The 24,118-nt window shown below is 41.1% G+C and overlaps 1 protein-coding gene across 5 annotated transcripts in view; it reads right to left on the bottom strand.

Moving 5' to 3' along the window:
- Window positions 1–22,820, bottom strand: part of PLCH1 (phospholipase C eta 1) — a 254,393-nt gene extending 231,573 nt beyond the window's left edge. For 4 of the 5 annotated variants that reach the window (XM_060394436.1, XM_060394445.1, XM_060394448.1 and 1 more), the window contains exon 1: window positions 22,613–22,820. The gene's annotated coding sequence lies outside the window, so the exon portion shown is untranslated. Of the gene's footprint in view, window positions 1–16,966; window positions 17,092–22,612 lie in introns of those variants that run through there. The other variant, XM_060394439.1, reaches the window with a different exon arrangement.
- Window positions 22,821–24,118: the final 1,298 nt, after the last annotated feature.

The raw sequence follows: 24,118 nt of genomic DNA, 5'->3' as shown, positions 1-24,118 counted from the left end.
TCAGGGAAGTCTCCATTAATCTGTTAATATGAATTTTCCTAATTTATATCATCTCTGGAATTCCAAGATAAAGCCAAATTGTTTACCATGTATTACGTTTTTAACACATTGCTGGATTTGGCCTGCTCAGGTTTTATGATTGTTACATGTATATTTCTAAGTAAGTTTGTACTATAATTTCCATTTCTCCTCTTGTTCTTGACAAATTTTTACATTGAGGTTAACATAGCTTGAAAAATGCATTTCTATTCCCTGGAATGGTTTATGCAAGTTTGAAATTATTTCTTTGAGTGCTTGGTAGAACTTGATCATCAGTTCAGTTCAGTTCAGTCGCTCAGTCGTGTCCGACTCTTTGTGACCCCATGAATTGCAGCATGCCAGGCCTCCCTGTCCATCACCAACTCCCAGAGTTGACTCAGACTCACATCCATCGAGTCAGTGATGCCATCCAGCCATCTCATCCTGTCATCCCCTTCTCCTCCTGCCCCCAATCCCTCCCAGCATCAGAGTCTTTAACAGTGAGTCAACCTTCGCATGAGGTGGCCAAAGTACTTGAGTTTCAGCTTTAGCATCATTCCTTCCAAAGAAATCCCAGGGCTGATCTCCTTCAGAATGGACTGGTTGGATCTCCTTGCAGTCCAAGGGACTCTCAAGAGTCTTCTACAACACCACAGTTCAAAAGCATCAATTCTTCCGCGCTCAGCCTTCTTCACAGTCCAACTCTCACATCCATACATGACCACTGGAGAAACCATAGCCTTGACTAGACGGACCTTAGTCGGCAAAGTAATGTCTCTGCTTTTGAATATGCTATCTGGGTTGCTCATAACTTTTCTTCCAAGGGTTAGCATCTTTTAATTTCATGGCTGCAGTCACCATCTGCAGTGATTCTGGAGCCAAAAAAAATAAAGTCTGACACTGTTTTCCACTGTTTCCCCATCTATTTCCCATGAAGTGATGGGACTGGATGCCATGATCTTCGTTTTCTGAATGTTGAGCTTTAAGCCAACTTTTTCACTCTCCTCTTTCACTTTCATCAAGAGGCTTTTTAGTTTCTCTTCACTTTCTGCCATAAGAGTAGTGTCATCTGCATATCTGAGGTTATTGATATTTCTCGCAGCAATCTTGATTCCAGCTTGTGTTTCTTCCAGTCCAGCATTTCTCATGATGTACTCTGCATAGAAGTTAAATAAGCAGGGTGACAATATACAGCCTTGACGTACTCCTTTTCCTATTTGGAACCAGTCTGTTGTTCCATGTCCAGTTCTAACTGTTGCTTCCTGACCTGCATACAGATTTCTCAAGAGGCAGGTCAGGTGGTCTGTATTCCCATCTCTTTCAGAATTTTCCACAGTTTATTGGGATTCACACAGTCAAAGTCTTTAGCATAGTCAATAAAACAGAAATAGATGTTTTTCTGGAACTCTCTTGCTTTTTCCATGATCCAGTGGATGTTGGCAATTTGATCTCTGGTTCCTCTGCCTTTTCTAAAATCAGCTTGAACATCTGGAAGTTCATGGTTCACATATTGCTGAAGCCTGGCTTGGAGAATTTTGAGCACTACTTTACTAGCATGTGAGAAGAGTGCAATTGTGTGGCAGTTTGAGCATTCTTTGGCATTGCCTTTCTTTGGGAAAGAAAGAAATTGTGTGGCCACTGCTGAGTTTTCCAAATTTGCTGGCATATTGAGTGCACCACTTTCACAGCATCATCTTTCAGGATTTGAAATAGCTCTATCGGAATTCCATCACCTCCGCTAGCTTTGTTCATAGTGATGCTTTCTAAGGCCCACTCGACTTTGCATTCCAGGATGTCTGGCTCTAGATGAGTGATCACACCATCATGATTATCTGGGTCTTGAAAATCTTTTTTGTACAGTTCTTCTGTGTTTTCTTGCCACCTCTTCTTAATATCTTCTGCTTCTGTTAGGTCCAGACCATTTCTGTCCTTTATCGAGCCCATCTTTGCATGAAATGTTCCCTTAGTATCTCTAATTTTCTTGAAGCGATCTCTAGTCTTTCCCATTCTGTTGTTTTCCTCTATTTCTTTGCTTTGATCACTGAAGAAATCTTTCTTATCTCTTCTTGCTATTCTTTGGAACTCTGCATTCAGATGCTTATATCTTTCCTTTTCTCCTTTGCTTTTCACTTCTCTTGTTTTCACAGCTATTTATAAGGCCTCCCCAGACAGCCATTTTGCTTTTTTGCATTTCTTTTCCATGGGGATGGTCTTGATCCCTGTCTCCTGTACAATGTCACGAACCTGATTCCATAGTTCATCAGGCACTCTATCTATCAGATCTAGTCCCTTAAATCTATTTCTCACTTCCACTGTATAATCATAAGGGATTTGATTTAGGTCATACCTGAATGGACTAGCAGTTTTCCCTACTTTCTTCAATTTCAGTCTGAATTTGGCAATAAGGAGTTCATCATCTGAGGCACAGTCAGCTCCTGGTCTTGTTTTTGTTGACTGTATAGAGCTTCTCCATCTTTGGCTGCAAAGAATATAATCAATCTGATTTCAGTGTTGACCATCTGGTGATGTCCATGTGTAGAGTCTTCTCTTGTGTTGTTGGAAGAGGGTGTTTGCTATGACTAGTGCATTTTCTTGGCAAAACTCTATTAGTCTTTGCCCTGCTTCATTCCGCATTCCAAGGCCAAATTTGCCTGTTACTCCAGGAGTTTCTTCCTACTTTTGCATTCCAGTCTCCTATAATGAAAAGGACATCTTTTTTAGGTGTTAGTTCTAAAAGGTCTTGTAGGTCTTCATCGAACCGTTCAACTTCAGCTTCTTCAGCGTTACTGGTTGGGGCATAGACTTGGATTACTGTGATATTGAATGGTTTGCCTTGGAGATGAACAGAGATCATTCTGTTGTTTTTGAAATCGCATCCAAGTACTGCATTTCAGACTCTTTTGTTGACCATGATGGCTACTCCATTTCTTCTGAGGGATTCCTGCCCACAGTAGTAGATATAATGGTCATCTGAATTAAATTCACCCATTCCAGTCCATTTTAGTTCGCTGATTCCTAGAATGTCAAAGTTCACTCTTGCCATCTCTTGTTTGACCACTTCCAATTTGCCTTGATTCATGGATCTGACATTCCAGGTTCCTATGTAATATTGCTCTTTACAGCATCGGACCTTGCTTCTATCACCAGTCACACCCACAGCTGGGTATTGTTTTTGCTTTGCCTCCATCCCTTCATTCTTTCTGGAGTTATTTCTCCATCGATCTCCGTTAATATATTGGGCACCTACTGACCTGGGGAGTTCCTCTTTCAGTATCCTATCATTTTGCCTTTTCATACTGTTAATGGGGTTCTCAAGGCAAGAATACTGAAGTGGTTTGCCATTCCCTTCTCCAGTGGACCACATTCTGTCAGACCTCTCCACCATGACCCGCCTGCCCTGGGTTACCTCGCAGGCATGGCTTAGTTTCATTGAGTTAGACAAGGCTGTGGTCCTAGCGTGATTGGATTGACTAGTTTTCTGTGAGTATGGTTTCAGTGTGTCTGCCCTCTGTTGCCCTCTTGCAACACCTACCATCTTACTTGGGTTTCTCTTACTTTGGGTGCGGGGTATCTCTTCATGGTTGGAGAAATATTTGATGAATGGCTTATTTAATTTAAAAATTAAGAACTATTCAGCCTATTTTTTCTAGTTTTGGTAAGTTATATTTGTCTAAAAATACATTCATTTCCTCTAAGCTTTCAAATGTTTTAGCATCATGTAAGTAAGTAAAGTCGCTCAGTCGTGTCCGACTCTTTGCGACCCCACGGACTGTGTCCTCTCAGGCTCCTCCACCCATGGGATTTTCCAGGCAAGAGTGCTGGAGTGGATTGCCATTTCCTTCTCCAGGGGATCTTCCCCACCCAGGAACCGAACCCGGGTCTCCTGCATTGAGGGCAGATGCTTTACCATCTGAGCCACCAGGGAAGCCATGTAGTTCATAATATTTTTTAATATCTACAACATCTGCTTTTCCACTCCTAATATTGCTTAGGAATACTGTGCCTCTCTTTCCTTTTGAAATTGATCGCACCAGGTCAGTTAATCAACATTACTAGCTTTTACCAAGAACCGAATTGTATCATTCTTGATCCTCTCCACTGAATAATGGAATTATTATTTCCTTCCATCTGTTTTCTCTATTTTGCATTTTTTAACTCTTCAGTGTCTAGCTTATTTTCAGACTTTCTTTTTTTCTAATTTTAACATTTTATGCTTTAGCTGCTTACCCCTACCCCAGGTCTTGACCCATTATATTTTTGTCATCATCCAGTTAAAAATAGGTTCTGATTTCCATTGCAATTTCTTTGATCCAAGGGTCATTTTGAAATATATTCCTATAATTATTCATATTCATTGTTTATTATCAGTTTCTAGCTTAACTACATTGTGGTCACAGATCTGGTCTAGATGAAACCAATCGTTGTTCACTGTTAAGGCTTGCTTGATGACCAAGTTTGAGGTCACTTTTTAATAAGTGTTCTTCGTGTGCTTGAAAATGTGCATTCTGTGGTTTTGAGATGCAATGCCTTCACATGTCTATCAGCTCAAACTTACTAACTGTATAGCTCAAATATTATATGTGGTAGCTGATCTTTTCCCCTCTTTATCAAGTACTGATGAAGTATATTACAATATCACTGGGAATATATGTGTTTCCCATTGCAGTTCTCTCAGTTTTTCTATAACATGCATAATATATATTGAGGCCACATTCTGAGATGCAGAAAAGTTTTTTCTGATGAGTTCAAACTTTTGAACCAATATCACATTCTTTTATCTCTAAAAATGCTTTTTTGACAGTCTGTTTCATCAGATGTCAGAATTGCCAGCTTTTACTTTATAATTACCTGTTTACCTTTCTATATCCTTATGTTTTAGACAAATCTTTTATAAACAGCAAATAGCTAAATTGTCACCTAGTCTAACAATCTTTGATTTCTTTATAGCTGCTAATACATTTCATTTTACTTCTTCATTTTACTTATTTTGTGTTTGCTACTTGTCTTGCCTATTCTATGTCTCTTCTCTCAACTTTCTTGTGTTTATATTTAATAGTTTTCTCATTTCAATTTCCCCTTTAGTTAGAAAGTTATTCATTCTTTTACTAAATTTTAGTGGTTGCCTTAGAAATTTTAACACGTACACTTGATCAATCAAAGTACAAATTTAATCTATCTTTAACCTCCTCCCAAACTATACAGAAACTTTGGAATACAATGACTCCTTTTGTTTCTTCAGCTTAAGTCACTTCCTTTATCTAGTTTCCACTAAAGACATCATTATCACCTTACATACAGTCAGTGTGTGTTTAACTTAAAATTTTCCTTTTGTTTTTCACTTCTTGTTTCTGAGATCTTCCATCTGGTAATAATTTTCTTCTGCCTGAAATGTATACTTTTTGTGAGGATCTACTAGAACTCTCGGAGAAGGCAATGGCACCCCACTCCAGTACTCTTGCCTGGAAAATCCCATGGACAGAGGAGCCTGGTGGGCTGCAGTCCATGGGGTCACTAAGAGTCAGACACAACTGAGCGACTTCACTTTCTCTTTTCACCTTCATGCCTTGGAGAAGGAAATGGCAAGCCACTCCAGTGTTCTTGCCTGGAGAATCTCAGGGACGGGGGAGCCTGGTGCGCTGCCGTCTATGGGGTCGCACAGAGTCGGACACGACTGAAGTGACTTAGCAGCAGCAGCAGCAGCTAGAACTCTAGGGATTTTTTTTAACTCTGAAAGTCTTTGTCTTTGCTCTTTAAAGATATCTTTAATGAAAACTGAATCCTAGGCTGATAATTAACATCTATTGGGGCATAAAATTTAAGTCTACTGGTCTTCTGGCTTCTATTGCTGCACTGTCAGGATAATTTGTCATGTCTTTAAAAATAAGCTGCCTCTTCCCTCTGACCTTGCTTAAGATCTTCTCTTTGTCTTTTGTGTTCTGCAATTTAATTATATTTTATCTCTGTGTGGATTTATTTTTCCTTATCCTGAATGGAATTCAGATGACTTCATGAATGTTAAAGTAATGCTTTTTATGGGTCCTTGAGAATACTCAGTCATTACCTGTTTAACTGTAGCCTCTCCTCATTGTCTTTCTGCTTCTGAAATTATAATTAAACTTACCTTGAGTCTGAATTTGGTATCTTCCACATTGACTAACCTTTCTTTTGGGTTTTACATTGCTTTGCCTCTCTGTTGCCACTAGAAAATTATCTTCAGATCTATCATTCAGCTGACAATTTCCCTGTTCAGATTGGATGAATCTGTTGTTAAATCCATTCACTGAGTTCTTTCTCTTTAATAATTTTATTTATTTTTGGCTGTGCTGGGTCTTCACTGCTGCATAGGCTTGTTGCAGTGTTGCAGCGAGCAAGGGCTATTCTCTAGTTGCAGCATGCAGGCTTCTCACTGAGGCGACTTCTCTAGCTGCGGAGCATGGGCTCTAGGGTGTATGGGTTTCAGCAGTTGCGACACCTGGGCTCAGTAGTTGCTGTATAGCACAGGCTCAATAGTTGTGGCACACAGGATTAGTTGCCCCACAGCATGTGGAATCTTCCCAGATCAGGGATCAAATCTGTGTCTCCTGCATTGGCAGGCAGATTCTTTACCACTGAGCCACCGGGGAGGTCTCCTCTTTTCTTTCCCCAAGTTCTATTTGGTCCTTTCTCAAATCAATTTGGTTAGAGTTTCTGTTTCTCAGCTCATACCTTGTGTTTAGCAATTTTTTTTCCCCCCAAACTATGAGATGCCTATTTTCCTTCTAATTTCACTGATGGGGATTCTTTGAAGTTTAGGGTAAAAATAGATTCCTCCAAAAGAAAGGAGAAACTGGTCCCTCGGTACCAGGGACACCTGCATTGTAGGAATTCCTTAAAAGTTTTCATCTTGAGGTTTTTCTGACCGCTTAGTTATTGTGATTCTGGATGCAAATCTGTTTCAGAGCTGACTCAGAATCACAATTTCTCAGGACCAAATAATCAGTATCTGCTCAGAACTAAAATTATTGATAAGTGATTTTCCTTACAGACATAGGGTTAGAAAGGTTTGTTGTTTACTCACTAAGTCATGTCCAGCTCTTTGCAACCCCATGAACTATAGCCCACTAGGCTCCTCTGTCCATGGGATTGCCCAGGCAAGAATACTGGAATGTGTTGCCGTTTCCTTCTCCAGGGGATCTTCCTGACCCAGGGATCAAACCCATGTTTCCTGCATTAGCAGACGGGTTCTTTAACACTGAGCCATCTGGGAAGACCAAAAAGAAAGAAAGTAGATAATTTTTAATTTTTTAAAAATTCTCATTCATATTTCCAAAGAGTGAGAAGCCCTTTGAAGTCCTAGGTTTAAGACCAAAGAGTCCCTCCCAGATGTCTTACTATATCTCTTGTCCCCTGTACCCTCAGGCCATGAAAGGAGAAGTTCAAGTTAACCTGGTTTGGCAATTGTCCTCGAGGCAAAAAGCCAGCTTCAGTGCTCAGTAGACCCCTCTTCACTTAGCATTTGGCCTGAGTAGTCATTACTTTCTTATAGAGTATTGCACTTAAAAAAATAATCTTTCTATTGTACCCAACATTTTCAAATTGTTTCATCAGGAGTACTGATGAATTATATTGTTAGAAACAGAATTCAACCCTGGAGATTCACATTCAAAGCCATAGAACCTTGCAGTCTGATGGTCAAATCAGAACCTGATCTAACCCCAAAGCATATTAGCTCAGGACCTATTACCTATTTTGTAATATCTGCTGATACTTTGAACACTTTCTATGAGCCAAGTATTTTGATAAATATTTCACAAGTATTATTTTTCATCTTTACAATGATCCTAAGGGCTAGGTAAAATTATTACCCCATTTTACAGATAGAGAACCTGAAGCACAGAGAAGTTAAGTAATTACCCTTAGGTAATTGCCCAGGGTTAAATGACAGCACTAGTATGTGGCCTAAATTAAAACTTCAATGATTACACTCTTAAAATCTATGTAATTTTACTTAATAAATAATGAAGAGGAAGAGAGAAAAAGACAGTAAGAGAGAGGGAGAGAACACACTACTAGGTATGGCACAGTCAGTAAAAGGATCCAGACTTCTCAGTGCAATTGTTTCTAATTCCTTATGCTCATGTCACGGTTGAGATATTTTAATCTTTTTAAAAGTATATTCTTTAATTTTAAAAGTAGACAGAAAGTACAGACTGAAAATTAAAACTACATTTTTTAAAAAAATCCCCAAAGGAATGACTGTTAGGTAATTAGATTTCAATTCCCAGTGGCCGCCAGTCACAAAATCCAGCCCAATATTAACACTTTTGATCATATTTCAAGACTGTTCCTGATGACACACTAACAGCAAACATTTTTTTGGTCACAATTCTAATTTCATCTACTTCTGTCCAGGTCTAACATCAAAAAAAAAAACCCTTTGATTTATACTGGTTATCTCTAAACCAGTGATTTCCATAGTTTTTAAAAACTAGGCAAGGACTTCAGAATAGCTCTACTCCTAATTCCTTCATATATAAGGATGTCCAAAATTCAGTCTCAGAAATGGTAACCCCCGGAGAAGAGCAGATTTCCCAGCTTTCCCAAGTTCATCTCACCCTTTCTCCTATCCACTTGCCCACCCACCAGTGAGAAAGAGAGCTTATCACAGAGGATGTATTGGATTCTCATCTTTGCCTGCTTTCCCTAACCCTTCCACTCAGCAATAACGTGCAGCTCCAACAAGAGATCTTTACTGGCGCTGGTGCACTGGGATGACCCAGAGGGATGGTATGGGGAGGGGAGGTGGGAGGGGGGTTCAGTATGGGGAACACGTGTACACCCATGGCGGATTCATGTTGATGTATGGCAAAACCAATACAATATTGTAAAGTAATTAGCCTCCAATTAAAATAAATTTAAATTTTAAAAAATTTAAAAAAGAGATCTGCGTTTAATTGGGCAATTAAACCTCCAGTTAATACCTTCTCTCCTTCCCGATCACACAGCAGGGTAAGTAGGGGAAGTGGCCCCTGATCTGTGCTCAAAAACAGGAGTTCAGGACCCCTTAAGGTGCAAAAAGCTACAGTCAAACCAATTTATGAATCAAATAACCCACAAGTATGCTCTGAGCCTTACTACAGGTGCTATAAATATTGAGGGGATGGAGAGATGGCTAAACACTGTCCCAGTCTTCAAGAAACTAATGATGAAGATGGGAGAATAATGCCTAGATAAACCCAAAACGTTAATACAAAACTTGCACAGAAAAAAGCAGAATACATGATACTTGGCAAATGAAGCATCCTGTAATGGTTCAAAGAAAAGAAACCAAAGGTGTCAGTAAAGAGTTCCTGTAGGGTGGGAGGATAGAGCTAGATGTCAAAAGATCAGTAGGTTTAAAAGAGGAAAGATGAGAAGGGAGGGGAGTGGGAAGAGTAGTTTAGTGGGAAGGCACTGTAGATGCCCCAAATACCGCTCTCAGTTATCAAAGCAAAAGTGACTAAAGTACATTTTTGATATGCTGTTTAAATGTGATATAACAAAGTACATATAAGGATACTGGCAAAAATAACATATAACAAAGTACATATAAGGATACTGGCAAAAATAACATATCATCAAGAATGCTTAAACGTAACTTATTCAGAATCTAAATCCTGAGATTGATCTCACCTCTCTTTAAAAGGATAGTAGTGATCATAAAAGAGAAGGCAATGGCACTCCGCTCCAGTACTCTTGCCTCGAAAATCCCATGGACAGAGGAGCCTGGTGGGCTGTAGTCCATGGGGTCGCTAAGAGTCGGACACAACTGAGCGACTTCACTTTCATGCATTGGGGAAGGAAATGGCAACCCACTCCAGTGTTCTTGCCTGGAGAATCCCAGGGAGAGGGGAACCTGGTGGGCTGCTGTCTATGGGGTCACACAGAGTCAGACACGACTGAAGCAACTTAGCAGCAGCAGCAGCAGTGATCATAAAGGGCCCTCCTCGTGGCTCAGCGGTAAAGAATCCACCTAAAATTCAGGAAACGCCATCTGATTCCTGGGTGAGGAAGATCCCCTGGAGAAGGAAATGGCAACCCACTCCAGTGTTCTTGCCTAGAAAATCCCATGGACAGAGGCACCCAGTGGGCTATAGTCCATAGGGTTGCAAAAGAGTCAGACAAGACTTAGTGACTAAGCAATAGGATATCAGTGATCATAAAGACTAATTTTGCAAAGATTTTAGCCTAAGATAATGGGGGTAAAGATTTAGAGTTTAATTTCTATAAAGCCAGCAGAGATGTTAACCATCTAGATGTTCAATAGAGAACTTATATCAATGCAAATATTCAGTTCAGTTCAGTCGCTCAGTCATGTCTGACTCTTTGTGACCCCGTGAATCGCAGCACACCAGGCCTCCCTGTCCATTGCCATCTCCCGGAGTTTACCCAGACTCACGTCCTTGCAGTCAGCGATGCCATCCAGCCATCTCATCCTCTGTCGTCCCCTTCTCCTCCTGCCCTCAATCCCTCCCAGCATCAGAGTCTTTTCCAATGAGTCAACTCTTCGCATGAGGTGGCCAAAGTACTGGAGTTTCAGCTTTAGCATCATTCCTTCCAAAGAAATCCCAGGGTTGATCTCCTTTAGAATGGACTGCTTGGATCTCCTTGCAGTCCAAGGGACTCTCAAGAGTCTTCTCCAATACCACACTTCAAAAGCATCACTTCTTCGGAGCTCAGCCTTCACAGTCCAACTCTCACATCCATACATGACCACTGGAAAAACCATAGCCTTGACTAGACGGACCTTAGTCGGCAAAGCAATGCCTCTGCTTTTGAATATGCTATCTAGGTTGGTCATAACTTTTCTTCCAAGGAGTAAGCGTCTTTTAATTTCATGGCTGCAATCACCATCTGCAGTGATTTTGGAGACCAAAAAAATAAAGTCTGACACTGTTTCCACTGTTTCCCCATCTATTTCCCTTGAAGTGATGGGACCAGATGCCATGATCTTTGTTTTCTGAATGCTGAGCTTTTAGCCAACATTTCCACTCTCCACTTTCACTTTCATCAAAAGGCTTTTTAGTTCCTCTTCACTTTCTGGCATAAGGATGGTATCATCTGCATATCTGAGGTTATTGATATTTCTCCCGGCAATCTTGATTCCAGCTTGTGTTTCTTCCAGTCCAGCGTTTCTCATGATGTACTCTGCATATAAGTTAAATAAGCAGGGTGACAATATACAGCCTTGATGTACTCCTTTTCCTATTTGAAACCAGTCTGTTGTTCCATGTCCAGTTCTAACTGTTGCTTCCTGACCTTAGGACATCAGAAATTGTAAAAGGAAAGGTTATCACGGCAGATGGTGACTGCAGCCATGAAATTAAAAGATGCTTACTCCTTGGAAGAAAAGTTATGACCAACCTAGATAGCATATTCAAAAGCAGAGACATTACTTAGCCAACTAAGGTCCATCTAGTCAAGGCTATGGTTTTCCTGTGGTCATGTATGGATGCAAGAGTTGGACTGTGAAGAAGGCTGAGCGCTGAAGAACTGATGCTTTTGAAGCGTGGTATTGGAGAAGACTCTTGAGAGTCCCTTGGACTGCAAGGAGATCCAACCAGTCCATTCTGAAGGAGATCAGCTCTGGGATTTCTTTGGAAGGAATGATGCTAAAGCTGAAACTCCAGTACTTTGGCCACCTCATGCGAAGAGTTGACTCATTGGAAAAGACTCTGATGCTGGGAGGGATTGGGGCAGGAGGAGAAGGGATGACAGAGGATGAGATGGCTGGATGGCATCACTGACTCGACGGACATGAATCTGAGTGAACTCCGGGAGATGGCAAATGGACAGGGAGGCCTGGTGTGCTGCGATTCATGGGATCGCAGAGTCGAACATGACTGAGTAACTGAACTGAACTGAGAGGTCCTCAAAGCAGTAAAGAACAAGATGGGATAGTAAACCTAATTTGATTATAAAAATTTTCAAGCTCAAAAGAACATCAAAAAATCTAGCCAAATGTTTTAAATTTTGGAAACTCAGCTTTGTTTTTCATGTGCTGAATTCTTAATTATTAAGAAGCTCTGAGGAAAATAACCTGAAGCTGATGTAGTTAGCCCAAGTTAAATGCATCTAACATACTTCCTGGTCAAGTTTATAAGTATTTGATTCTTTAAATCTAACTAATAAATAGCTTGTCCAAAGTTGCCATCTGAAAAAAGGTGTCATAGAAAGCATTAACAAGACAAAATAGGGAAATAAAACCAAACAGTATTACAAATTCCTCAAATGAAATTTATAGTGTGGTGTTTTTTCCTTAAATTAGTACAAACAAGATTTTAGACACAGCAGCTCACCCCTTGTTGCCCCTGGCCTGTGGGTCTTCTCCTATTATATTCTCCTGCACAGTTTCCTCACCTTGAATATCTAATATGTTCACACTAAAATCATGGGAACCAGAGTGAGGCACAATATTCTTGCAGCCAGGGCTTGGTTCCCTACCACCCTCAGAATTCTCCGTTATTCCTAAGCATCTCATCCATGTTCAGGGAAGGGCAGGGATCTCTCAAGTGTCCAAACAAACAGCAGCTGAACCCACTGAAGTCTGAACGCTCACTACTTCTTCTTTCCTTAAGTAATGCTAGGACACAAGAACCTATGCAGCCACTAATGACAATAAGGAATTCAAGTTAGCTTCCAAACCAGGGAGTGGTAACCATCAGTGCCACAGCCGAGCCCATTGCTGACACCATCCTGCCAGGACTGGAGATGCTCTTAGATGTTGAAGATATCAACTCTCCCAGACCTGGGGAGAGGAGTGAAATATTGAGGCTTGGAAGGAAGTGTGAAAAGCAACTAAATGCTTATCATTTAAGAAAAGTAAGTGTGCTGAATCTGATCCTCTATCAGGCAATGATCAGAAACCTATTCATTTGCTTCTTCAAAACTGATTTTTTTCCATCTATAAAACAGAGAATGAAGTGACACTTTCTACTCTGAGACGCTACTCAAAATGGAAATTTGCAAAGTCACCCATAAGTGAATATGAGAAAAGCGAGTTTTATCTATACCAAGACGGTAATTTTTTTACCTATCAGATTAGCAAAAATCAAAAAGTGTGATGACAAACTGTGTTGGTGAACATGTGGAAAAATCATCATGTGAAACATTTCTGATAAGAATAAAAACTGTACAAATTTCATCAAAGTTGATTTGACATTTTCATCAAAGTTACAAATGTGTATAATACCTTTGGTTTAGCAATCCCACTTCCAAAAATATATTCTATAGCCATACTTGAGCATGCAGAGTATGTACAGGGTTATTTACTACATCATTGTTTTCAAAAGTTCAGAAACAATCAAGTTGTGCATTAATCTGGTTAAATTTAATATATCCATACACTGGAAAATATGTAGCCATTAAAAAAGTATCCAGAATAGCCAACACAATAGTCAACAAAGTTGGAAGACTAAAACAATCCAACTCAAGACTTACTCTAAATCTACAGTACTCAAGACTGTGGTATTGAAGGAAGAGTAAATGAATAAATCAGTGGAACAGAACAGATAGCCCAGAAACAGACCCACATAAATGGAACTCAACGATCTTTTACAAACAAACAAAGGCAATACCATGAAACAATTTTCAACAAATGGTGCTGGAACAACAGTTTTCCACAAATGGTGCTGGAACAACTGAACACCCCTATGCAAAAAAAAAAAAAATGAATTTAACCGTACCCTTCACAGAATTTAACTCAAAATGAATCACAAACCTAAATTTAAAACACAAATACTAGATAGATAACATAGGGGAAAAAAAATCTAAATGACCTTGGGCATGGTGGTGATTTTTTAGATACAACACCAAAGGGATGATACACTAAAGAACTGATAAGCAGAACTTCATTAAAATTTAAAACAATCCCAAATGAATTAGAAGACAAGCCACAGACTGGGAGAGAATATTTGTAAGACATTTAATAAAAGATTTATTCAAAATATACACAGAATGCTTAAAACACACACACACAAATGGAATTAAAAAACGGACCAGAAACCTGGACACCTCACCAAAGAGACAGAGATGGCAAAGAAGCATATGAAAATATATTCTTTTCATCATATGTCATCAGGAAATACAAATTAAAACAATGAGATACCACCACACCCCTACGAGAATGGCCAAAATCCAGCTAACACATCAAATGTTGGCGAGCATGTGGAGCAACAGAGAAGGTTGTCTTCACTGCTGGTGGGAATGAAAAATGGTACAGCCACCCTGGAAGACAGTTTGGCAGTTTCTTACAAAACATATTCTTACATACAATCCAGCAATTGTGCTTTTTGATATTGTCAACTCTCAAAGGAGTTGACAACTTATGTCCACACAAAAACCTGCACAGGAGTGTGTAGAGCAACTTTATTCATAATTGCCAAAACTTGTCATCAAGATATTCTGCAACAGATGGATGGATAAACTGATACATGCAGACAATGGAATATTATTTGGCACTAAAAAGAAATGAGCTATTAAGTCTCGGAGGAATCCTTTCACATTACTAAGTGAAAAAAGGCCAATCTGAAAAGGTTACATACTGTGATACCAACTATAGGACATTCTGATAAAGGCAAAACTAGAGAGACAATGAAAAGTTCAGTGACTGGTAGGGGCTAAAGGGTGAGAGAGCTGAACAGGCAGAGCACGAAACTTTTCAGGCAGTGAAAACACAGTGTATGATATCACAGTGATGGATATAGGTCATTACACATTTCTCCAAACCCACAGAATGCACACCACCAAGAGCGAACTATAATGTAAACCACATACTCTAGATGACTATGATGTCTCAATGTAGGTTCATCAATCATACTGCTACTGCTAAGTCACTTCAGTCGTGTCCGACTCTGCGTGACCCCATAGACGGCCGCCCACCAGGCTCCCCCGTCCCTGGGATTCTCCAGGCAAGAACACTGGAGTGGGCTGCCATTTCCTTCTCCAATGCATAAAAGTGAAAAGTGAAAGTGAAGTCACTCAGTCGTGTCCGACTCTTGGCGACCCCATGGACTGCAGCCTACCAGGCTCCTCCGTCCATGGGATTTCCCAGGCAAGAGTACTGGAGTGCGGTGTCATCAATCATAACAGATGTACAGCTCTGGTAGGGGATGTTGGTAATGGGGAGTCTATGTTCTGGGTGGGGGCAGGGAATACATGGGAAAGTCTATACCTTCCCTTCAATTTTGCTGTGACCCTAAAACTGCTATTTTAAAGTATGCTATTAATAAAAAGGGGACTTCCCTGGTAGTCCAGTGGTTAAGATTCCACACTCTCAACACCAGGTGTGTGGGTTCCACCCCTGGTTGGGGAAACTAAGATCTCACATGTTATATGGTGTGGCCAAAAACATAATTAAAATTAAGTAAAAAGAAAAAAAATTAAGAAGCCCTATATGCTGATATGGAATGACATACAATATATATTATTACAGTATTAAAAAAAAGCAGATTCTTATGGATGGTGCATTACCATTTGATTTTTGAAAGAAGGCAAAAAGCATCCATATGCATTTGCTTATATATTTTAAAAAAATACAGAAGAAACCAATAACTATTGGTCTATTAAAGAAATAACTGGATGGCTGAAGGACAGAGGTTAGAGAATTTTCACTAAATGCCCTTTTAGGTTTAAAAAATTTAAACATGAGAAAGTATGATCTATTCAGTTATTCTTTTCTAACAAAAGTAACAGAGTAATAAGAATTCTGTGAGGAAAGAATGCATTATTAACTTCAGTTTTCAATGAGGAATTTTCAAAAAGTTGAGAACTGACCCTGACTTTTTTGCTTTTGATTGAAACTTGGACACTAAATAATACATTTCACACTTCTCTCTGGACGAGTGAAAAAGAAGTTGGTACACAGTTTTGTGTTCTCTCTTCCAAGATTGTACTTTCAAGATTTACCCAGTAAACAGAAAACTACTTCCAATTCACAACCTGTTTCAAAAAGAAAAGCTGTGGTTCAGAATAAAACAGTTGTATAAGCTTTTTCTCCCCCCCTTTTCAATCTGAGAAGAAAAGATTCCTCTAACATTCGCAGTTAGACACTGATTAGGAAAATAAAATAATCACGTTACAGGGATTTCTCCATGGGGGAAAAAAACAGGGCAGGGGCTGAGTGGGTTGGGGAGAGGGCTTTCTGGGCTTCATTCCATAAACACACTGCCAGCAGAAGACAGGCTTAGTGACTCAGGAAAGGAACAGATTCTCATTGGCCCACTGAGTCTGGGAGCAGCCAATAGCTGATGCTTTATGAGAGGGAAGAAAACTATCAAAATTAAAAACAAAAAACAAAAAACAAAAAACTCCCCAAGCTCTGTTATTTAAATCCAGTGTTAAAAACACTGCTTTTAAAAATTACTAAATACAAAAGAAATTACTAAATGTGAACTCTGGTGAGCCTTAAAAAGAGAGCTAAAAAAAGAATTTCTTTTCTTTAATATCACTTCCCAGTTTCCTACTTCTATCACTTAGGTCCCAGGAGATAGTTACTGGTTTCCTTAATACTGAAACCCAAGTTTGTTTTTTTTTTTACTTTAATTTTACTCATTAAGTTTCAAAATCCAAGGGCATAAGAAGGTATACAGTGAAGAGTTTACCTCTGGTATGTCTCCCAGCAACCAACATGATTAGTTTCTAGTGTACCCTTCCAGAGGTATTCTATATGCATAGAAGAAAACTTTCTTTTCCCATCCCTCCCTTTCTTTCTGTTTTACACAAATGGTTATCTGGAACCAACAGTCTGAATTGAAATACAAATCAAAGGATCTTTTTATAACCCTAACTCCTTTTATTAGTAAAGAAATCATTTTTTAAAAAATTCTTTTCAATCCCGTATCACTCAAAGTTAAGAAAGAGTTGTTTGGCAAAAAGAAATAGGAAGTCTAGAGAACTAAATTACATGCAATCAAACAGCAAATCCACTCACTTAACTTCTGGTCCAGGATTTTGACCCCTGGAAAAAACAAATAGGTCTTCAAAGTTCCCACCAGAGGTTCCACTAGTGCTCCACAGAGACCTGTTTCAAGATCCAGTGGCTCCTTTAGTTAAACTGAAGAGGGAAAGAGGAGGGAAGTAGGAAGCTAAATTCAAATGTTTGGTTCTTGCGCTAGCAACAAGGAAGCGAAGGCAGATGAAAGAGAAACCATGACTGCCTTAGATCAGTTAATCAGTAACTCACAAGCGAGAGCACCAAACTAGATCTTTCTGCCTTCCAGTGGCAACAGAATAGCTAATGCATGGGCACATGAATGGTTGGAGAGGTTCTTAAGCCCCTCGCTAGATTCTGAAGATGGAGCCACAGAGAAAAGAGGCCGCTAGGAGGGTAAGACACAGAGAAACAGAGGGAAACACAGAACACACCCCAGGGTCCTTTGCATTGCCTGAAGCGAGGCTGGGCTGAATTCCAAAGTGAAGTCTGGCATCCAGGCTTCCGAAATCCTCAACCTTTTCTTCTCCCCTGGAGCCAGAAATACAGGGAGAAAAAGAAGGCCCAGGAGAGAAAGGGGTGCGTTTAAGGCGAGGTGTGCTAATTAGGTCACTAGACCAGGCATCTGCTGGCAAGTCAAGGTTCAATTCCCAACTCTTTGAGGTGGACATCCCTGAGCCTCAGTTTCTTCCTGGGTACCTCTCAAATACACTGTGAATATGAAACCAGCTGAGTATAGTCTCAACACCATGGCCAGAGTAGTTTCAGGAGTATCAAAACTCCAGCTTTTGGTCAAAGTTTAGAAATTTTCAGCAACTGTCCGAGGTGATTCAGGTCTCCAATTTAAAAACATTACGGAAACATGCCATCTGATTCCATCCAGCAGTAAGTCATTATTTCATGAAAAATAAGTGAGCAAAGCTTACACAAGATAAAAATCAACATCTAAGTCTCAGATGCCAGAAAACACACATTAAAATCATGAGGGGTCCTCTTAGACCCAGCATAATTTGACAACAATCTCAAAGTGATAAGTGGGCCACTTTGATGTGGAAGAGCATTTGCACAAGAGAATCTAAACACCACTCACTTCTAAACAAATAGCCAACACAGTTTATAAACAAAGCCTTGAATGTTTTTCTGGAACCAGGCCTGGATTTATAACCTCCTAAACACCATACAGGGAATGCAGCGTCTCCACTCACCAGAAAGCTTATCAGAGAAACTTCTAAATGTCTGTATTTTGGATGGCATGCTGAGTTTGAATGAAAACTCAGTATTTTTCATAATTTAGCCTTGCTTTTCTGCATGACAACATGACATAACAGAATATGGAGGCAGACAGACCTGGGTTCTAATTCCAAGACACTTTCATACTCAGATTTGGGGCAAGAAACTAATCTCCAAGTCTCACTGTTTCATTAAGTAGTATGGGATAATAATTCCTGAATCCCTTTATGAATTTTAAAGTTCAACTAAAGTAAATGAACAGGCACATGACTGGACTATATCAATGTTCATTTCCTCCTTTTCTTCCAGAACTCCTTGTTTAAGATATTTACTGGATAATAACCAGAAACGCTGCTCTCCCTTACATTGTGTTCATCATGGCAGAATTCTTCAGGCCAAAATACATGCTAAAAAAGATCTCTTTCTTGTTTATACACATGAACCATACACATTCTCATGACATACATTTGCTTATAACCAAATATTTAAATCAGAAGGTGCCCACTGTCAATTCCACTCAGTGAAATTAGACTAAATCATAAAACACTCTTGATGTTTGACCACTTTATAAGTTTATATGGTTACAAACACCAAAGTCTAGAGAAAGGATTTCATACCTGCCCTCCCTAGATTTCCTAGAAACAGCAGCATCATTAGTAATCATAACATTTTCACCTCAGTTTTTTCATTTATTAGCTGTAGGACTTTAAGAAATCCTTTGGCAACCGTGGGCTCTGGCTTCCCGACTCATATAATAAAAACAGTAGACATATTTTTCTGCTCTGTAACATGGCAGATCATGAGGCACAAGCATTTGGTTTAACGCATCAAAAATGCAGAACTTGATGAGACTTTAACTTTGCTACAAAAGTTTTCTTAGCTGTCCCTTCTGTGTCCATCCTGCCCTCTTTTACTTTGAAGCAAAGAAGACAGAGACCCTGAGGATAACAACACAAAGCTGTGTAAACTTCTTCATGGCTTCTTAAAATGCACTTCTAATTCGGCACACCCTACCACAGCAGTCCTGGATTTCTCCTTAAACAAAAGTGGTCACGGGTATCAAAGAAATGTGAGTGTCCACTGAACTGTGTCTAAATGATTTTCCTTGTGAGCAAAGCCAGCCTGGAATAAGCCCCTACTAGTGAGGAGAGAGAACACGCTTCCCAGGCCGAGGAGGCATTGTTCAAAGAAATGAGTTCTGCACCACTTGGGCCACAATTCACAGCTGAGTCTGATTTTCTGAAACAAAGAGCAATAACCAAATGGCGATGCTCTTCAGCAAGCTTCTCTGAGCTGCTACTGTTAAGCAGACTCATGAGGATGAAGAAAAGGAGGCTACAGTCTCCCTCATCTTCTGTGTCCCAAGAGTGACCAGAGGAAACGTTTGTCAACCTTGGTAATTATTATGCCAGAGGTTTGTCATGACTATAATGGATTTCAGTGGAGTCTAAATGCATGAAAAATGCCTAGAAAGAAATTATTCCAGTTCAAAAGTTAAAACGTTCACATGCCCTACTGTATTCCTTTTAACCTTCTACCATAATTTTATCTCTTTTTTTTTTTCAGATAAATAATAGTCATGATCCTTCAAGCATGCAGACCAGAACTATTCTTAGTAGGGAGCTGCAGGAGGTTTATTATGTCATGAAACACAGAGCCAGAACAAAGGACTACTGAATCACTCACCTTATCTTCATCTAAGAAACCTGAGAATTACAGGGTTTCTTTTTTCCTCCCAAACTCAAGAGCTGCACTTGCCAAGACTGCAGGTTTTATGGTTGAGACTGTATTACAAAAATGTAAAAAGATAGATGCACATAATGTTTCTTACTGTATATATGACTCATCTAAAATGCTCAAAAACAAGGTTCAGGATATTTTTAATCAAAGTTTAAGCCTTTGTTTCTGAATCTAGATGTCTGATTGCTTGGCGCTTATTTAAGCACTCTCCTTAAGAGTGCCACAGATAGCATCTTTTCCCTGAAAACCTGAAACAGGATTAAAATTATTTCAGAAGTCACAATTCTTAGTTCATTGAGAACAGAAATCTAGGTTTACTTATCTATATCTTATATATCACTTTGTTGTATATCTTATATATAACTGGTTTTCAATAAATACTGTTGACTAAATGAGTAAATTAAATAGGAAGGATTTAAGAGTTTTCCCAGTATATTATAGCACCCTAATATAAACCACCTTTATCATATTCTATTTCTGTAACTGTCTTTATAATTATTTAGAAGACTGATTCTAAAAATAAGTTTAATTGATGTTGATGATGTGGGGAAATGTATCAAACAGAAGCAATGACTGTGACAGCTTTTATGAATAATCTGGCGCAGCTATAAATCCTGGCTCTGCCCATCAACCTTCCCTCCCTTTGTCTCATCCCATGGCCTCTCCCCAGCCTTCCCCCAAGCACTCCCAGTCTCATTATCCCATGATCTGCTAAACTGCAGTTTACCTCCTGGAACCAGCAGAAACACATGTCACTGAGAATTAGGGAATTGGAGGCAGTTACAAGCCACCAAATAGGGTCACAAAGTATCTGAACCTGAAAATTAAGAGTTTTTATATTTTTAATGATAAAAAACTTAATTGGACACTTCTAAACGTTTGAGCCAGATGGATTGCATAATGTCTCGGCATTCATAATGAACGGGATGGGAAAGAGAACTTTAACAGCATGTTATTTGTTAATCATGGGAAAAGTCATATTACCGTTGACTTCATTTGCTGATGGTGGAAGGATATTGTCTGAATATTGCCACTAATAAACATTTGCTATTCTTGAAGGCAAATTACTTAAAAATAGGATATAGCAAGACAGTGCTCATGTATTACTACACTTACGGTATTTTTTATGCCGCACTTTATCCCAGAAAGAGTAATTCCATTTTCATACTTTTATTAGCAGTTAATTCTTACCAATGTTTATTTAATAGCAACTAAGTATACCAATCACGCTGCCGAATACTGATGTAACTTAAGAAGTGTACTACAAGAAGCTACAGCTCCTTCTACATAACCCTTAAGATGTGTACCCTTGCCAAATACTAACCTATACGTAAACAAGTGAAACTCTTAAAGGGCAATGGAGTTGTCAAGACTCAATTTTAAGAAAAAGTGACTCTCAACAGTAAGCTTGAGGGATCTGACTGGTTCGTGTCAAAGTTTCTTGAAACATTCCCTGCAGATGATTAACCCCAGAAGTGATCAAAACGCCTGAGCAACTGGAAAAACAACCTCTTCTGGGAAAGCCTTTGTTTCTTTTCATTGCCATTTTACGTTGGTCCATTTCGGATCGCCTTTAGTTCTCATAAACAAGCCAAAAGGAGGACACAGGTGCTGCTAGTTTGTACACGCCCGCCTCTACACCTGCGGAAAAGCGGCACAGGTCTGTCCCCGTAACGCGCAAGAACACCTGACCGATTTTTTTCAACTGCTTAACTAGTAAGAATATTTTATTCGGGTCCATTTTCATGGGCTAAAAGAAGTGGGGGGGGTCTCAAAACACCGTCCCAATAAGCAATTTCTCATCTCTTCTTCCGTCGATGATCAAAGCGGTATTGCCCTAAGACCTGGGGCGGGGGGCGGGGGTGGTCTTTAAAATTTTACCTGGTTATTGTTCTAATGCTGAAGTCCTAACGTCAAAATGAGATCATAAACTTATTCCGAGTTACAAATAACAAAGAAAAAGTCTGGGGGAGCGGGAGAGCGCGCCGCAGACGCTCAACAGGGAGCAGGGCTTGGGGCACACCGGGTGGCTTTGCGGACTCGCGGCGCCGTCGCTATGGGAACCCCGCGCAAGCGCAGAGTGCGCGGCTGTGTGTCCGGGACTAGCCTCCACCGCCCAGCCCCGCGCCGCTCGGGTGCCCCGGGTTTATTCCAGGAAAGGGCAATGGAGTAAATCCTCCCAGCATTGAGAGCACCCGGTCTTCTCTCAAAGGGTCCTGAGTGGGGTCACTGGGCGCAGGAAGAGCTCCTGAGACTCCAAATGTAATGGACACCGCACTCCCCTTGCTGGGAAAAGCGGACCTGCTCTTTGCGACGACTGCGGGTCAGACAGGCGGCCCTCCTAGAGGTGAAGCACCCTGCAGTGAGCGGTGCTTTACCCCTCACCATGCATAAACCCCCACTCACCACCACAAGAGACCTGAGAGTTAAATCCTGGCGCGGGCTCACACACCCATCCTTCTAAATTACGGGACCCCAAGACCAGTTGTGGTCCAGTTCTCCGCCAGGGGGTTTGAGGGATCCCCACTCGCACCACACCTCACTGTCCTAAAGAGCGTGTCCCGGCCGGAACTGCAGAGAGGGGAACTCGAGCCACCTGCTCACTTGCACACCTGGACTGCAGTACCAGTCCTCTTCTTTCTCGTCCGCCACCCCGACTCCCCCCAAAGCACTGACCTGCTCAACTTTGGGTGCTCGAGAGATGGATTCCTCTGAGTCCTCCCCGCTTGATGAGTTAGTTATTGGTCCCTGTGACTTCAACTCCAAAACCCTGTGGGGGAGCAGAAAAGCCCCCCAGAAGGACACGTCTGCACACCAGCCTGTAGATCCCCAGAGACGGGCAGGACAGAATGGGTCGCCGCCACCACAACCTGCTTTCTCATTCAAATCCTCACACACACTCCGGAGCCCCCTCCCTGCCAGTCCCGCAGCTCCCGCGGAAATCAGGAACTGGAGCCGCGGAGAGCGGACTGGAGCTGGCGCCGCCGCTAGGGGACCCAGCGACTGGGTGCGAGGGTCCGAGCGCTGGGCCCGGACCCCAGGGCTTACACCTCCTTGAGGGGTTCCCTGGCAGGCAAGCGTCAGGAGCACTGGAGATGAACTCTTTTTGTTGTTGTTTTGTTTTCTCCCTCAAGTTTCAAAGGGTCCCAAACCTAGGGAAACCCCTCGATACTCAGTTCGGGGCTGAGATACTCAAGAATGTCCGCGGTGGGACAGTAAAGGAGTCTGGCGAAATGAAGCTGGGAAGGAAGGGAGCAGGGACTATGGGCAGTTTGCACCGAAGTAAAAAGTGCCAGAAGTACATCTTAAGGAAAATTCCCACCTGCTCATCTTATCTCCCCTCTTTTTTTGTTGTTGTTGTTGCTGCTGTTTTACCATTCTAAGAAAACAGCATCTCTTATGCTGTTACAACCAAGAAAACCTGTTTTGAGCAAAATGGAGCTAAAACTGAGCAAGAGAGGGTAGTTAAGCCCACTTTTATTTCCCCGCCCCCTCTCCCAGGTGCTTCTCCTGAGTTAACATGCCAGTTATTCAATCAGATCAATTTAGTGGCGGGGGAACTCGAGCGGCCCACAAGCGCTGAATGAGAGCACAGGCCTGCGGCGGGAAGCAGTAGGCACTCCAGTGGTGCTAAAAAGATGCAATCTACTGAGCATCCCGAGTGACTAGGTCGCTGCGGCTGCTGGAGCGCGCACCGAGGCGGTCGCGTGGTGATCCGGCATCGGCATTCCGGGATTTGCATTTATCAGCCTTCATTCAACCTGCCCTATTGTTAGTTCAAAGCCTGGCTGGGAGGGACTGGGAGACGCGGCTCCTCACTCACCTTCAGTTTAAAATTCTCCACCAATAAGAAGGTCCTAGGAAAGCTGGCAGCTGGGGGTTGGCAGGGATTTTCTGGGCTTAGTGACAACATAAACTAAAGTCATTTTCTTTGTCAAGCGTGAATTTGCTCAGGAAGTTACAAATGAGCACCAGAGCTCGGAGAACAGGGAGCCTGGCTGCCGGTCAGCTTTGACGGACAGTTAGTGTTGGGGGGGTGGTAGCACCGTGACCTCCCAGCGCAGGATCTAGGGTTTCACCTTTTCATCCCACTTAGCCGATACCATAGAAACAACCCATTTGTATTATTCAATTCAACAGAGGCAATTACAATGTCACAGCAAAGCACCATGGGCAAGAAGA

Source organism: Ovis aries, chromosome 1, assembly GCF_016772045.2.
Source record: "Ovis aries strain OAR_USU_Benz2616 breed Rambouillet chromosome 1, ARS-UI_Ramb_v3.0, whole genome shotgun sequence".
Lineage (NCBI taxonomy): Eukaryota > Metazoa > Chordata > Mammalia > Artiodactyla > Bovidae > Ovis > Ovis aries.
Note: the sequence above shows the minus strand (reverse complement) of the source record. Positions and strands in the feature narration are given on the sequence as shown.